This window comes from Epinephelus moara, chromosome 10 (genome assembly GCF_006386435.1).
Source record: "Epinephelus moara isolate mb chromosome 10, YSFRI_EMoa_1.0, whole genome shotgun sequence".
Lineage (NCBI taxonomy): Eukaryota > Metazoa > Chordata > Actinopteri > Perciformes > Serranidae > Epinephelus > Epinephelus moara.
In genome coordinates this window covers 19,093,867-19,111,863 of record NC_065515.1, presented here as the reverse complement: position 1 = coordinate 19,111,863, position 17,997 = coordinate 19,093,867, and positions in this window count along the sequence as shown.

Genomic DNA, 17,997 nt, shown 5'->3' with positions numbered 1-17,997 from the left:
AATCCATGTCAGAGATGGTGGGGGTGGGGATAAGCATCGCAACAGGATAATCCGAGATTATTTCCATGGGGATTGCTTGGTATACTGCAATCAAGTGCTCTAGATTGAAATGTGTCAAAGTGACCTAACCACCTCTCTGGACTAAGACCACCTCCCTTTCTTGACTGGTGACATGTCTGACATATGACATAATTCAGATAGCAATAAGGACTGCTCATCTTTAGGCACATTAGAATAGTTGAGTGGTGAATTTGATACAGGGCAAGTTTAATGGATATTATTTGACAACCAGTAATGTAGGATGTGGAACAGATTTTGCATGAGGAGCATCACACTGTGGAAAACAACAACAAAACAAACAAAAGCAAGGGAAGAATAGAGATACAAAGAGCAGGGAGCAGGGGTGAAGAGACAGTTACACGTATACATACTGGGCTGACACACACACAAAAAGAAGGTAAAAAAGAGCCACTGGACCAGCTGAAATGACTGACGCTAAATTATTGATCAGTTTCAGATTGATTAGCTCATAACAAAGAGAGTAGTATCCAACGTGGCTTTTCTACCGCGCTGAGCTGTCAGCCCCTGACAAGGCCACTCCACATCTAAGGCATCACCGCAGAGGGCGCACAAGCTTTTATTGCTGTCAGCAAGCCCTGAGCAAAGCAGACACTCGCCTTTCAAACTCATTAGCCAACCCTGACGTGATGAACTCATCAAAGGCATTGTAATGAGACGGAGATGTGAGGCGCCAGTGCTCGGCGTTTCCTGCTCTTCCCCCCATATAACCAACATGATATGGAGTTAGCCCATAATGGAATCAGAATTAATTGTGAGTGCGTATATCAGAGTGAAAGTGTGTCAGGATTGCCACAGAGGACAGTTGCAACAGCTGTGAATGTTTGGATGTGGCTTCCTGGGCCCGGGCCAAGCTGACAGCCATGTCAGTTGCTCAGTGCAGCACACGCACACATATACACAGTCCTCGAAATCACACACACAAAATGATAAGCCAGGGAGAAGCACACACACACACTTTATAATAACACTCAGACATCTCATACAATCCCATGCACACACACACACACACACACACACACACACAGAGGACAATGCAATGCAAGACAATATGTGTGGTTCACTATACAAGGAGGAGTTATTGGCCTGCATGTAAATCAGGAAACAGCTCGACAGTGTTGCCCACTGCTGATATGATTGAGGTGAGGATGTGATTTCGCAAGTTTGCTCATCAGCTTCAGGGGATGCTGTCTGCAAAACCTACAATGAAAGTTGCAAAAATTCACACTGCATAAAAAAAGAGGAACTTCATATATAGCTACACATGCTGCATACTATTTAGAGCCCCTGAAAACTTGGATGCAATTTATCCAAAACATATGCTTAGTAAAACTGCTACATCAGGAGTGTGTGTGTGTGTGTGTGTGTGTGTGTGTGTGTGTGTGTGTGTGTGTGTGTGTGTGTGTGTGTGTGTGTGGTTTGCGACAAACAGCAAACCCATAACTGTCATCACATTTTGATTCAAGAGTATTGCCAAGTCCTGATTGGTACATGTCAGTACACGACATCATCTTTTCCTAACTGAGGCTGCACATATCAGACCAGTAAGAAAAACACAGACACACTCAGAAGAAAGAAATCGCTGTAAAAGTATCAAACTGTTCAAAGTTTTAATATTAAAAGAGTTTGATTATTGGCTGCTTGAAAAGATAAAAGTTTTCAGGGCCTTTAAAGCAATAGTTTTAAAGAGGATATGGCAGCATCAAGCGGTTGCAACAGGATGAATTTAGGTTTTTACCAGACATCAAATCATCAGAGGTCTCCTCCTCTCCAAAACTGGTAACAACTCTGTCATGATCCTGGGTTTTTGTTTATATTCTGTAATCTCTGGACTTTGTTTTGGGAGTTTTCTGTTTGTGTTCCTTGTTTCATGTTATTCATTCATGTTTAATCTGCTTCCTGTTTTATTCTGTAGATTCTCTCCTCATGTGTCGTGTCTCGTTTTACTTCCTGTCTTTGTGTGTTTCCTGTCACACCTGTCTCGTTAGTCCTTCCCTGTTCCCAGAGTCTTCACTTCACACCTGTTCTGTATTAGTCTTGTTCGCTCCACCCTCGTGTTCCCCTCCACACCCTTGTTGTTAGCCAATCCCCATTTCCCTCCTTTTGCCCATGTCCTCCTACTCCAGCTGTGTCTCGTTCTTGTGATTAGTTTTCTGTGTATATATACCTGTGTGTTTCACTTTGTCCCTTGTCAGTTTGTCTGTGTTCATCCAAGTGTACATGATGTTGTTTTTTCCCTGAGTTCTTCCCTGTGTTCATTGTGCTTCCCTGGTTTGTTTCAGTTTGGTTTTGGTTGTCCTTTCTTTTGGACTTTGTGTTTTGTTTCCTGCCTGTTTCGAGGATTTTTTTTTTTATCAGCATTAAAGCTTGCTTTTTGTTTAACCTTCAACCTGCCTCCTGCTCTGCATTTGGGTTCTAAAAAGAAAAGAAAATTTGTATTTTTTCAGAAACTCTAGTTACGCAGGGGCTGCTATCTGTGTCTGACATGAAAATGCAAATGTTCCTATCTAGAGCCAGTGATTGGTTTTGTCTGTTCTGGGCTTCCTTAGAAATATACACCGATCTAGGGTTGGGTCGGTATGAGGAAAAAAAATAACGGTCCGGTTTTTGTAAAAAAACGCATCAAGTCGGTAATACCGGATTTTCGCCACTTGGGGGAGCAATTGACTCNCGAACAGTCTTTTGTGTGACACTGGTGCGCGGAGCGAAGTCCACGCGGTCGTGCTTTGCGCGCACAGGGCTTGCGGACGTCCATTTTAACCGGGCGGACCTCTGCGGCGTCCGTTCTGCGTACGTTCTGCCCGAGTATGCGGTCCGGTCGGTCTCAAAAAATACAACCCGGTCCAAGACGGAGTACCGGACCGAATTGGTATTACCGAGAACCGACCCAACCCTACACTGATCAGCCAAAACATTAAAACCAGTGGTGGGTGAAGTGAGTAACATTGATCATTTTGTTACAATGCAATGTTCTGCAGGGAGACCTTTGGTCATGGCATTCATGTGGATGCCACTTTATGCCTTCCACCTGCCCAAACACCGCTGTGGGCTAAAGGCCAGTTCACATCACACAATTTTCACCCCGATTTTGCGTCACGGAGACTATTGTAATCTTTTGAGTGTTCATACCTGGCGACATGTGTTTCTGTCATCAGGAGTCTTGCCAACTGCGTTACGACCTGTGTGTGCACACCACAACATTTCTCCACCGAGCCCTCGCCAACAGAGCCCCAGATAACACGGTGACGACACCAAACTAAGTTTTTTTAACTTGGAGACGACACATCATAAAGGCATGGATATTCTTCCCAGTGTTGAATCAGATCTGCCTCCAGGGCCTGGGTCCAAACATAACGCACTCCCTGTGATCCTGTGGACGTTGTTGTTGTTACTTGCCGGCTTGACTCAGTGTTGCCAGATCTTGGGAGAGAAACGAGCAACCAGGGCTATGGAAACAAGCCCAAAAGAAGCGACAGATATATAGAGAGAAAGGCGACGTTTAGAGAGCAAGCCCAAATAAGCACCTCCGCTTTAGAAACAAGTCCAAAAAAACGCAACCCGTGACTACCAATATTTGTAAGCGACTTCACAAAAAACAAGCCCAAAGTCACGGCTAATAAGCGGACCTGGCAACCCTGCAGCTTGTCCTCCTCACATTTCTTCCGTCCTCCTGCGTGCTGATGTGAGACGTATCCCATCTCTCATTGGCTGATGCTCTTTGTCAGTCGTGTCAGACTTCTCCACTTTTCTAGCATGCCAGATATTCAGTCCCAGTCACAGACGAGGGGGGGCGACTTGCTCGTAATCTTGTTCACACAAGGACTCGTAGTGGCAGACTATCTGCCTACTCTCCTCCGACCCAAGGTGGCTCTCAAGATCCTCTGCGACGTCATAATTGCGGTGAAAATTGTGTAATGTGAACTAGGCTTAAGTGACACCCCTCATGGCAATGGTACTCCCTGATGGCAGTGGGCTGCCCCCAGCAGAAAAATGAGCCGTTTTCTAAGTCAGGAAAAGATTGCCATCGGTGGTGCAACATGGCGATCTACGTAGACAAGGACCCACTCCCTATGTAGATAAAAACGGCTCAATCTAAGGTAACAAAAACATTCTTATAGTTCTTATTGTAACATATTCCATTTCTGCTAATATATCCCCCTGAATCCTACACACTGGACCCTTAAGTCTCTTTATTCGAGTATCCAAATTCTACAGTGCATAATGAACATCTTAATGCAATACATCACAACTGATAGAAGCAAAAATTACAGTTGTGCAACGCTGCATCTGTCAGTAATGATACAAAATGATAAGGACTGACAGCATCAGCGTCCAAATATGTACTGCTCACTGTAGAGTAAACTATTGAGAGTCTGTTGGCATAGAGAGGATAAGTCAACAAGGGACTAATTTGGGACACAGCTCTTGTGGTCTTGTGTCAGTGCTGCTTCAGAGAATAGAAGTCTGGAAGTAGCACTGAAATTTTTTTAATCTTTAATTGTTGCATCTCGAGGGAAAGGCTAACCAGGGACATGAGTTATACTCTCTCAACAAAGAACATCAATGTGTCTCTCTGTTTGTAACCACTTCAAGTGACACTGAGTTAATTCCAGTATTTTTTTGCAAATGGAAAATAAACAATGAAATGTCACAGTTTAGATGTGCATAAACACAAACACGAGCATCGGCAGCTTCAGCTTAAAAATATCACTGTCATGATTCAGCCTTCAGGAAGTCCTTAACAAGTGAACACCCATTTAGATATATAACACGTTTTTATGCTCTGCCACCCTGACTGCTGAGCACACACCAACACTCCCACACACACACACACACCTCCTGCATACTGAGGAGGCATGCGGGGTCAGCATGCATTCATGGGAACCTGTTCATGATGAAGAGAAAAGAAGCCAGGAACACTAGTGGAGAGTGGATTGGAGGCATCTGGAGTATTATGCAGAGGTTAGGGAGCAGCAGTGGAACACATTCGACTATTTTACCTCGGCGGAGACAGCAGCAGATATCTGGTGATTCCTGACATTTAATTTCAGGATCGGCATTAATGTGAATGGAAGCTGATGGGAATGCAGGGGGGGAGCACAGTGTCTCGATTCGGTTGGTAAAGCCAATGATTATAGTCCAGTGGCTTTAACGTCCGTGAATCCTTAGGGAGGATCATGACAGAGGAAATGTGCAGGGAGGCGGAGCCATCACAAGATCAGTGCCAAGTTTTGTACGTTAGAAATGGGAGCACAGATGACAGCAATTCTAAAACACTGTACCTTGTTTCAAAGCACTTAGAAAGTTCTGTTGCATATGTCAGTCTGCTTTTTACTGATTTGCTTTTAACACTGTGCATCCATACATCTTTAAAGCAGCTTGAAAAAAATAATTCAGCACTCTCTGGTATGGCAGTAAGTAACACAGGGGCTCCCCAAGGATGTGTCAGTTCACCCTCTTTGTTTACACTGTATGCAAATATTTGTGTCAGCCCCCAACCTGATAAGTTTGTGGGGAAATTCTCAAATGAAACCACACTATTCTCAGTTTACTCTCAAGCAGCTCCAATATTACAGATCAGATGTGTTGCCAGATGGGTCATTTCTTACAAATATTAGGGGTCCATGCTGATAGAAAGCTTAGCTGGTACCCTCATGTTGCAAGCGTCTGTGCATGAATCCATCAGTGCCTCTATTTCCTTCAGAGACACAGAGTTTTGGGTGTCTGCAGGAATATTGTGCTCATTCTTTATACCACAGAGTCCATTTTACATTACCAGCGGTTAGGTACGACGGCAGGGAAGATTACGGGAACACCCACACTCCTTGTCCCCCCTTAAGACATTTTTTAAGCGGTCTACTATTCAGCAGGCAAACAGGATTTTATCTGACGGAGGTACAGGGTCCCCTCGTGTAAGCACAGTCGTTACAAAGCATTCATTTGTCCCTCTGTCAGTTACACTTATCACCGAGCAACTCCTGGAGGATAGACAGAAGAGTGTAGGGAGGCAGTACTGCAGGTTTTACCCAGTTGTGTGTTTGTGTGTGAGCATGTAAATTGAGAGGTGTTTGCTTGTTATTTATGTAGTGAATGATTATTTAAAGGAGCTATATGTAAGAAATCTAAAGCAAATAGTCGTAAAATCCTCCTAATATGTCACAGAGACTAAGGAATAATGTTCATATAACATACTGATCTCACCGACAACAATAGTACAGCCAGAATATTCGCATTAAAAAACAAATTTTATGGTCCGCAAATCATGTTTATGTTTTGAATTTGTGTTTTGGCCTGTTGCGCCACCCACCGCTGTCTACCAGTCACACAGTCAGAGTAGAGTCTCAGCATCAGTTAAAGTTACGACTGTGCTACAGCAGCACGGCAAGCAGCATTAGCAGTGTCCCGGTACATAACATTAGCAGCCGGCTCCTCATGAGCTGTATCCTGGCAGCAGCGTTAGCAGCAGAGAAGCCGGACTTGCTCGAACAGTCCGCTGGAAAACCGAAGATCAAGGACGCGGCGACGCGGCGACGCGGCCCTGCCACGGCAGCCGCCCATGGGCAAACAAATCAGTCTCCAGCGTGCCGCTGTCCAGCAACCTCAAATCTGTAGGGGAGAGGGGGCGGGCACGACTCGCGGCAGTATTTTGAATTTGAGTGCAGTAACCGTTTTGGCCACATTCTTACATGCAGCGCCTTTAATCTCAGGCACATGTGTCTTATTTAATGTGTTTAATTATGATCCCCTTCATCCAAGACAGGTTTGAGCCCAAAGGAGGGCAAAGGAAGAGAATGAAGTGCTCTCAAAAAAGTCAGTGTGCTGTTAAGGCCCTGACACACCAAGCCGACAGTTGGCTGTCGACCAAAGTCGGGCTGTCGGTGAGCGTCTGTCGCCCTAGTTTTTGCGGTGTGTCCCTCACCATTGGCACTTTGGCATCGGCATCGGCGGCTTTTCAGCCGATTAAGCACGCTGAATCGGCGGTGGAGCTTGTAGGTGAGAGAGATCACTCTGATTGGCTGTTCAGGTTTTATTCCCTCGCCCCTGTAGCGAGTGAATCTGCCTGTAGTGAAACCTCAGGCTCCACTTCACTCAGCTGCCCGACAGATCGGCTGCTTCAAACCGGAGCTAGCTGGGACCGGCTAGCGGAGCATTAGTCGCAGCATGACCGGAGGGAAGCACAGCCTGTTAGCCTCCGCTAGCCTCCGACGAGCCCTGGCTCTCTGTTTGGATTCAAACGAAGAGCCGGAGCTTGCTGGGAATGGTTAGCGGAGGGTTAGCCGCAGCATGACCGGAGGGAAGCACAGCCAGTTAGCCTCCGCTAGCTTCCCAGCTAGCCCCCGCTCTCCGTTTGAATCCAACCGGAGTACTGAGCCCTGGTTTGTTATTCAGGTTAAAATGGGAAGAAGCAGCGGGTTTGTCGGGCAGCTGAGTGAAGTGGAGCCTGCGGAGGAAACACCGGGACCATCTGGCCACTTGGCCATCGGATGTAGTCCGTGTAGTGTGTTCAAATACAACTGACGTGAGGCGACGTAGACGACGCAACAGTTGGCTTTCGTCGCCGCTAGTTCTTTGATGTCGGTTTGGTGTGTCTGCACCTTCAATGTACACTGGTCTTTCACAATACAGTGCAAAAAGGAAAAGAGGAGCTGCTCACAGCTGCAGAGAGCAGTAAAATAATTGCAGATGGAGGTAAAACAGCTCTAAGAACATCTTTTGGAACCACAAAATATTCATTAAGTGTTCAAAAAATGTTTTGCTTTTTATAGACCTATGCAAAGTTTAAAGAAATAGTGTGAAAACAAGCTTATCCTCTTTCTTGGCAGGAGTTAGATGAGAAGCTTTATACCACTCTCATATCTGCTGGATGAGGCTACAGCCAGCAACAGTGAACTTAGCTCAGCACAGAGACTGGCAGCAGGGGGAAACAGCAAGAATGTCTCTGACCAAAAATAACAAAATCTGCACACCAGCGCCTGTGAAGCTTACTAATTAACAATGATCAATTACCACAAATTGAACACTGATTCACTAAGTAACACATTTCATCCCATTTGTTTAATTTGTACAAAAAACAGAGTAGGAAAAAGACAGGTTGTGGTTCTACAAGGTTTATGTGCTAGTTAGACTATATAGACCCAATTACCATGATGTTGTTTCACCATCAGAAATCACTTCTGGGTAGAAAAGTGGCCACTGATTACAGGTGTATAGATATGTAAAATCAGAGCACTTGTTGATTTTTGTTGTCATTTTTAGCTGTAACTGTAACATGTAAAGATATATAGTTAAAAGCAGTGGTCCAACCATCTCACGTTTCTGTTGTACTTACTTTATGTACAGTGTTGCTTTGTTTTCACGTTTCATAAACCAAATCTACTGACACTGAAGCTAAACAATATAGACTACTGCTGTGGATGGGCTGCAGCAAGAACATATTTTGCCACTTAAAAAAATTCAATATCTGTGTAAGTGTATGCTATATTTGAATATTTGCTCCATTTTACCTTACACTCTAACCAAACAAGGCAGCGGTAGATCAGCAATCTAATCAAAGACTGTCTGATGACATTCTCAATATAGCGTACACTACAACTAACAATGATTTCTTTTTGGTGGGCCTTTTTAAGGTGGCTAAACCAGTAGTTCTCACCTGGTCCAGCCACGGGGTCCAGATTTCTGCTTAGTCATTAGTTCAAGGTCCACACGGTTTAATACATTTTACATCATACTTGCGTTTGGTCATGTGGTCAAGCTAGTTTGCTGTCTCTGACAAGTAGCTGTCAGATAGTCTCTCACTCTACAGCAGGAAACAGCACTTTAAAACAAAAACTGTGCTGGAAATTCACTGTAGGCCTACTTAAAAATAAAGTGTGTTTTTTACAAACTTGACATGACCCACCATTTGATCTATATCTCACGGTGACTCCCTAGTCTTCTTGTCACTGTGACGTCACCAGGCAACCAGCAAAGACCCCATAGGTCAATGGTCTTCCATAGTTGCCAGTGGATTTAAGCATGTCAATGTGTATTGCATCTTTTCCTGTAAGTACGAACCAGCTAAAGGGTAACTAAAGTACTTTTCAACCTGGACCCTATTTTCTCATGTTTTTTTGTGTCTAAGTGACTGATGGATACAACAGTTTTTAGAATTGATCCAGTTTGAGCAAGAGGGCTATTAGCCAACAGTGGTGAAAATGCTGCAATGTAAACACTCAGGGCATTTGTACAACTCTAATCTAAGACCACTAGAAGTACTTGTTTTTGTCACTGATAGGCTCAGATTGTTGATCTAAGTGTCTGACAACATTATGGAAAGGATCCCTACAGAGATAGACCCTGTTTTGTTTGACCAGAAATAGCTCTGAAATAAAAAATAAAAGTGAGCATAGTGTTAGTTCATCGCGGACACGATGTCAAGCTCAGCTCACATGCCAGCTACATCAGCTGATCTCAAACAGCCCAATCAACTGATGGATCAGCTGATTGATGAAAGGGAGTCAGCTGGTAGAGTCCTTTCTATGCAACCAGTTGGCAAATCTCATTCAGGCCGCCTTATGTAAACTGCTCTGACCTGTCTACTGTTGCTGCTTCCTCTGCAAGCCGCTTTGCAACCTGCCTCCACCCCAGCTCCTCCTTTTCATGCTGTGTCTGACTTATCAATGTCATTTCTGTTTGTCACTGATGCTCTGTTCTGTTCCCGGGGGTCTTTGCTGCTGCTCTCCCTCTCCCTGCCTTAGGCTTTCCCTCTAGGCGCATGGAAGGGCGTAGAGGTCTGCTCTCTCTGCTCAGGCTTTTCTCATCTGCACGTGGAAGGGCAGAGAGGTGTGCTCTCTCTGCCTTAAGCTTTCCACATTGGTGCGTGAAAGAGGCTTTCTGCATAGGCCCAAGGAAAGGCAGAGAGGCCCCAGAACAGAGCCATACTGCCAAATATATTACTGCAAATGGACATAAAGTTTTCTTTGACTACAGTAAGTGTTCCTGACTGAACAGTAATTTTAGCATTTATAGAGCTTGGATATTTTCACAAAAACGGGCACTTTTACTCCTCTTACATTGATGGTGCACAATTGCCCATTAACATGAACTTGTAGCCTTTTTTTCTGCTGCCAGCGCTCAATACTGGACCAGTTTCAAAAGTTATTTTTTTCCATTTGTCACTTAGAAACAAAAACAGGTGATAACAGGGTCCAGGTTGAAAAATACTGAAGTTACCTTTTGGCATACTAACATGGAAACAGTATACAATGGGAATCAGTATAAGATTGCATAGATTTTATACAGGTATATTTGATTAGCATGGTGTATGAAGGTGGGATGTTTGTTTAGTGTCAACAGTGATAACACCTAACTCACTGTGAAATATAAGTGAGATGTACAGGGAGAGCAAACTGTATTTAACTGTCCATAGTGATAATTCACCTCACCCACAAATATCCAATAAACCTGCATCTGCATCAACATAAGTGTGAGTTAAACGGAGTGTTGGGAGAGGACACTGTATTTAAGTGTCCACACTGATAACTCACCACAACTGCAGGCATCAACTAAACCTCATTTTGTATCAATATGATGGGGTATTTATGATAGTATGGGGAATAAATCATTATTTTCAGTCACCGCACGCCTACAGTGACACCTTTATAAATACAAATACATTATACTGACATCTGTATCTGTTTGAGTGGAATACAGGGAGACAAGGTGTCAGCACAAATAAGAGAGAAATCTCTGTACCTTTTTTTCCACTGGCTAGGTGTCCGCATTGATAATTATACACCCTCATGGACATTCATGCAGCATGAATGACTGTGAATATGACTGCATGTTTATGGGAATGAGAGAATAATGCACTGGAGCCTAATGGTGTTTGCTCAGTGATTAGGCGCCCATATTTATAATTCACCACACCCATGGACTTCAACTAAACCTGTATCTGTATCAACATGACAGGAAGTCATTTGGGAATCAGCAGAGGATATCTATTGTGTCAGGCTGTTACAGTCTGAAAAGAATAGGGCTTGACTCAATGAATAGGTTTTCATATTCATAATTGGCTATGCCCTGTGTCTCTGTGTAGTTTTCTTTGCGTGCTTATCACAATAACACAGAGTGATAATCGGCTGTTATCTCAATCCCCAAAACTCTCATTTCAACAGAGGTTATTAGAGAGTGAAATAGCTAGCCATATAGCCCCTCACTATATTCCACGCACACACCCGCTCTCAGATAGAGTATGAAATAAGAGGCCTCTCAACTATTTAATAACCCAATTTTCCGATGATGATGAAAGCATATTCCCACTTACCTTTTCATCTAAAACGTGTTATGTTAAACTCAAGTAGTTTGAAATTATAAAAATTGGTGGGGACATCAATATTAATAAACAAGCCTCCGGGCTGATACATCAACAGTGTCCTCTTGTGGTGGCATGGATTTAGAAGATGTCCTGTCTGATTGTTGCCTGAGTCCAACTGTCCCAGATTTGTGTTGCCTTGCCAGGATGCCTTGACATCTGCCAGACACAATTGTGCCCAGCTGTCTCAAAAGGTGGCAGCAATGTGGCATGATTTGCAAGGGATTTTAGGGGGCTGAGATGTGTGGGGAAGAAATTCAGTTTCCAACAATTGGACGGTGCACCATTAGGTCATATTTATTCTCACGTCCGTCAAGAATACAAGCGTGCCACCTTCATTTTGCACCGCCTCTGCCAGTTGAATTAAAAAAGAATAGAGCACTGTATTACCAACTGTGTCTCCCTCTTACAGTATGTTTTCTATTCAGCAGCAACCAACAAAATGCACACAGTTGCTCAGCAACCCCATTCATGCTTTCGGATCCCAGCGTTCATTTGCGAGTGATAAACAGTTGCTAAGCAGTCAGATCACCCTGTTTTCATAAATTTCAAGTATTTGACCTGCAATTGTGACTGTGTCAAATACCAGTTATAATACAGCACATTTAGCTGGCTCTGCCTGCTCTCTGCATCTATCTCTGTATCAGTGATACTCAACTTACTGCCCGTGGGCGAAATCTGGCCCGCGATGGGGTGCCAGGTGGACCCCCCGACCATTTTCTAATTTACAATGAAAATAAATGGATCCACATTGGGATTTTTTTGTATTTTTGATGTAAATAAGGTACCACAGTGCATAAATAGCATCAAAACAGAGCTTGTTTATCAAGAGAAAGTGCCGGAAGAGAGGTGTGGGCTAAATCCCAAATGTCCTCATATCCTATAAACACGGCTGTGTGCACCTGACCTATGTGAATTTGCTGTGACTGGCCCCTGGCCTCCTGTCATTTAGCGAAAGTGGCCCCCAGGCAAAGGAAGTTGAATATCCCTGCTCTAAACAATGTCTAACTTTCTGTTCTTTTCTTTATATCCACAACACACACAATTCTCTGCGTGACTTCTTACGACTTTCTTCTCCTCCTCTAACCATTCCTGTTGATCTACTATGGTGATATAAGTATTTCCCCCCGCTCTCTATGCATGTATGTACAATGTGTGTGTGTGTGTGTGTGTGTGCAGGCTGATACCCAAGTCATCCGGAATGACCTTGCATCCTCATTATTCTTTGCAGCCAGGCCCTTCAAAGCAAGCTGTGGGACGGCAGAGTGGAAATGACGAAGTGGTGTCTGATCTCACACTGATTCCTGCTCTGACTGATACATACACGCACGCTGCTTGCTCGGGCTAATATAGTCGACATTATTACGAGGGCTGGGAGAGGAGAGCCTTTTAATGTCGTCCTCAAAAGAGGGTGCTGTGTTTCCAGCGATGTAAATAATTTAGAACATCTTGCAACGCATTTGCTAATATCACTCGTAATTCAGTGGGCCACGCCGTGTTTTTCCCACCATGGCTCCGGCAGGCTGGGGGTCTCTTAAAGTCAAAGCAAAAAAAAAGTTTGGTTCTGCTTTGAATGCTTGGTGGTCTCTTAGAAAGCACTGATTCATAGATGAGGCGAGGGACTGCGGGCAGATCCCAGTAAAAGGGTTAATGGCTCAGAGGGTGCTTCTGGTCCTGATCGGTATAAAAGATGTAGGCGCAATTCTCATTTAGCAAATAGTCATTTGTGGCTCTTGATATTACCTCTGTGACATTTCCCCCGGCCTCCAGCTGAGATGATTTTATGAGCCGGGGTCTTTTATTCAGCGGCACAGATAAACCTTGTAGCCGTCTTCCCTCTCCTTCTCTTCCACATATCGACCTCCCTGGCTCTGTCTGCCTCTCTGTTACCCCCTCTCTCATTCTGACAGGCATGACATGGCAGTGGTAAGACCCACTTCTGTGCAGTAGCTGGTTGTGGGCTGTGCTGCTGAGTGGCTGGCACATCACAGCACCTCTGCCTCAGGAGATAGAGCCATTTGAATTGTGTTTCTCAGCCCACAGAGCACCACGCTGGATATTATCATCAAATGGGCAGCAGCACGGAGAATCTGACACACCGGCTAAATTTGACGTCTAATGTAAATTGAAGTGTCGAAATTTTTGCTGTCGATGCGAATGATGAGTGTGTCCTGTTTGTGTTCTGACAGCGGGCATGTGAATGGGTAGTGGGGGCACGGTTGCAGCAGTTACCAGGTTTGGCCATGCTGCAATGCAAATGTGCTGCATTCAAAGAGATGTGCAAATGGGGCCAACGTGCTTCCCCCACTCCCCCCCACATCTTATCAGGTAATTACCGGCTCACCCTTGAAATACCAACATGGTGGTGGTACACTGGTGATGGTGGAAAGGCGACATAGGTCATCTTGTAATTATGACTTCTTCCCTCTGCCTTTATTGTGTGTGCATAATCAGCTCCATCAGGGCTGAAATAATTGATTCTCCATTTATGCTAATGGTATGGATCTGGAGCGTACCGGAGCAAATACTCAGCCATGTTGTCTTTCGGGTGTGACATTTAAAATGGAATGAAGAAAGAGTTAGATTCCAGTCAGATAGCAGGATGTTTTCACTCTGGCCTCAGTGACAGCCTTGAGTAGAGACGCCAGGTTGCACTTGTACTAACCAGACCAGACACTGAACAGGGACGACACCCTCAGATGTATTTCACCACTGCCTGTTAAGGGACCTTTACCATTGTGTATCAGCTGATAGAGGTAAATTAGATCGCGCTCATGCATGCAGAGCCTTACCAATTAATCCCCCCCACCAACCAGGCTGTGTGAGGCTCAGACTCACTTAGACGAGACAGACCCAAACAGGCTTGCTTGCTTGCAGTGTCACAAAAATACCTGACAAAAGCTTCATAAAATCATATCAGACCAATACCTCACAACTGCCTCTGAATCCCATAGTTCTTTAATGTCAATCACCTGTCAGCTGCGGCTGATAGGCTGCCAGCAGCCCAGCAGGCTGCCTGTGGCGGGGAAAGGTAGCACTCACTCATGGGAATTAAAGTTTTCCAGTTACTATTCATGACATGAGCAAATCACTCGTACGCCCAGTCCCCTCTCCATGAAGAGCGATTGTAGTGAAATATAGTAAACGTATCGAAAGGCTTTTTTTCTTCAGCATGAAATTGGTGTAAAAATGACCTGAAATGTGTATGAGGCTGTATAAACATCTGAGTCCATCTTAGTTGTGCACTCAATTTCATGCAACCTGCTTTAGCTGCCAGACACCAGTTCTCACCATGCCAACTGGGCACTTACAAATGGCCAGTTAACAAAACCTGCACACCAAGGAGCTTCTGCCATATTGTTCACTGGACAGCACTCTCCCCAGAGGAAACCCCTCAAACAAAGACAACACGGTGGAGAGGAAGGCCATGACGGCTCTATCTCATTCCTCCCTGCCACTCACACGGCACACACATCAATCACAGCCCGCCGGCCTCAGATCCGAGCAGCTCCTTGGATGCAATCCGTCACAGGTCCTTAGGCTCTGACATGCTTCTTAAAAGCTCAACTAATCTGCCTTAGATAACGGTCTTAGATTTCCTTGGTGGGTGTTAATCAAAATGATCTGCTCTGTGTCCAAGGAATGACCAGTGGTCACTGTGAGGATGGACGCTGCAATTAAGTACATCGTTAAGCTAATGGGAATGGATGAGCACAGAGGATGGAATAATATTTGACACCCTGCTTTTTTAATAAAGAGTTATGTATTGTGTTAGAAATAATAAATGAAAGCTCTGTTTTTTTCTTAAAGCAAAAAAGAATTGACAATAATGCAAAGAAAAAAGTGAAGGGAAAAATCTCTGAGCTTTGATTCTGCTTTAATATTTAAACCTAAAGTCTCATTTTAGACTCAGGTATTCCTTTAGTATGAACTTTCCAATCCGGCGCCAGATTACTCATGAATAAGAGCCTACATTATTCAGTGACTGGTGCTTTATTCACCAGCCCGCATGGTGAAATACTCCAGCAAGGAGGATACATGCCACCCCTTCAAGAGCAATTGCCACTCTCAGTGAGCCCTCCATGGGAGCAAGCTGCTGAGAGGTAGGTTGTGATGGGCCCAATTTAATGCTCCATTATGCAAATTGATCATCTCAATTGACCATCACTCTGGTAATAGGATGGGCTGACTGGGTGTGAGGAGCGAATGGGGGGTGGAGGGGTGGTGGTGGTGGTGGTGGGGGGGGGGGTCTTTTAAAATCTTTAGAAAAACATCAGACTAAAGTCCCAGGTGCTAAAAATAAGCGAGGTGAGTAAAAACATGAAGAAATGCATCACAACTTCCACCAATGAGGCGTGACGGCGATGAGTGACAGGAAGTTAATGGCTGTCTTGGTGACCTCTCTAACGACCAGTTACGTTTAAAAGTCACCTGTCTTGTCATCCCTCGGAGAGATGTAAGAATAAAACGCAGCATTTGCATGATGAGCACCAGCTCGACAACATTTTCACACTTTTATTCACTTGGGGTTTTCTCCTTCGATTTATTTTCCCCTCCTGAACCGACTCCCTTCTTCATAATTCAAAAATTCCAAATAGATTAAAGCAGCAAAGTGGGGGTATTTGTTTTCATTTCAATCTAACTTGGAGTTAATATTCCACAAATTATGCATTGTAGTGAGCACAAATTGAGTCAGATATTCTTTATTTAATGGGGAGATTTTCAGCACGCTGATCCCCTCGCGACCCTGTGAAGAATCACACGACACACTTGAGTTTCCCTCAGAATGGACAGGGCGCAGGAAAGTCAGAGTATGGGCGAATTAATTTTGTCAGTGCCTAATTGCATTTATTGGCCATGCCTGGCACCTCCTAATCCTGGATTATGATGATGCATTAACAGCTGTGACTGGCTGTTTACAAGGCATTTATTAGCCGGTGTCAACATAACGAGACAAATTCCACCTATCACATTAATCACCCCACTGCCAGGACTCTGTCACTGCCAAGAGCAGAGCCAGATGACGCATAGGCCAAGGCTGCGCCGGAGCTGCTTCCCATTTTCCCGCATTAGCCATTGTTATACGGCAATCAGATTACCTCCTCAGTAACTGTCAGCCCCGGCAGTGAGGTGGTGACGTGAAACTTGAAGTGAATAAAGAGCAATGAATTGGGGGGAGGTTAAAGATAACGGGAAAAGAATTATGGGATCAAACGCACGGTTGAGTGCGTCAAACCACAAAAACAATTTTCCCCACATAATGCTTCTAATTGAAGTCAGGTCACTTAATTACAGTGAGAGTATTGTTTACTGTGAACCCATCTCCTCTTCCTTTTTCTCTGTCCATCTGTCAATTTCCCCTCACTCTACCTCTATCTCAGTCCCATTGTCTCCACTCTGACACAAGAAAACACAACACGCAAAACACAGAACGGAGTGCAAAGTGAAATATTATCAAATATGAAATTGGGAAGATGGTTTTATGAATTATGTTTCATGATTGATTAAAGGCTGATTCCATGTGAAGCATCCTCGCAGCTCTATTGTCATCAAGTGACTGTAACAGCTGTGGCACAAAAAGAGTATGCGTGTTGCAATATCTCTAATTACGCTCAATTAAGCTTCAATAAAAGGGTTAAAAGATGTTTCAAGATGAAACTAGTATTCTGTTGACACAAAGGGGGTGCGGGGTGAGTGATACTCGCTTTATTCTGCCTGGGGTCGGAGCAGGAGGGACATTGATTTCTTTCCCTTTCAAGTGGTCCCCAAAAGTGATGTGCAGCAATTAAACAAGAGTCTGTGAGACAGACCTGACAAAACCATTTGAGAAATGACACTGGAGAGCGTCCCGCTGGCCTCGCCTTAATGGAAGCAAGGGGTATAGATATTGCATTTTGTACAGACACAAGGTAATCATCGAGTGAGATCGTCTCTGCGCCCGGTAAACACTTTGTCTGTGTGGTTCTCTGATTCCATTTGAAGAACAACGGCTGGTCTCAGACTCTGTGCCAACATCAGTCCTCCAATTCCCGGTTCTGTCAGGATTGGCCGGACCTGACACATTGATGTTGTCAGTGAGGAATGCTCGAGATAACCTGCGAGCTCAACGTACGGATGTGTCTGCTCAAAACAGGCTTCTGTTAAAAGAACATGATTTAGGAAAAGTTCTTCATGGGGAATCTCTGCTGCACTTCAGACCCTGAACATTATCTATCGTGGCTAAAAAAAACTAAATTGGCTCCAGCAGCAGCAGATGAACGCTTGACATAAACTGATTTAATGCACTTGCACAATCAAAACTGATGATCCAGTGGAACTCGCTCCATCTTGCATTTTATTACTGCTAAACAGTAGATTTATTACTCTCAAATTTTGCACATCATATCATGCTTTGTAGATTGCTTTTACAACAAGTGGTGAGACTGGATTGTAAAATGCATGCTCTCTGGCTCCCAAAACGAATGTGCTTTAGTGATAAGGACCGGATGAGAGGACGGGAGATACGGCACAATGCAGCGGCGCATCTCCCGGCTCGAGCTGTTTCACTGTGCAGTAGTCTGCGTTAT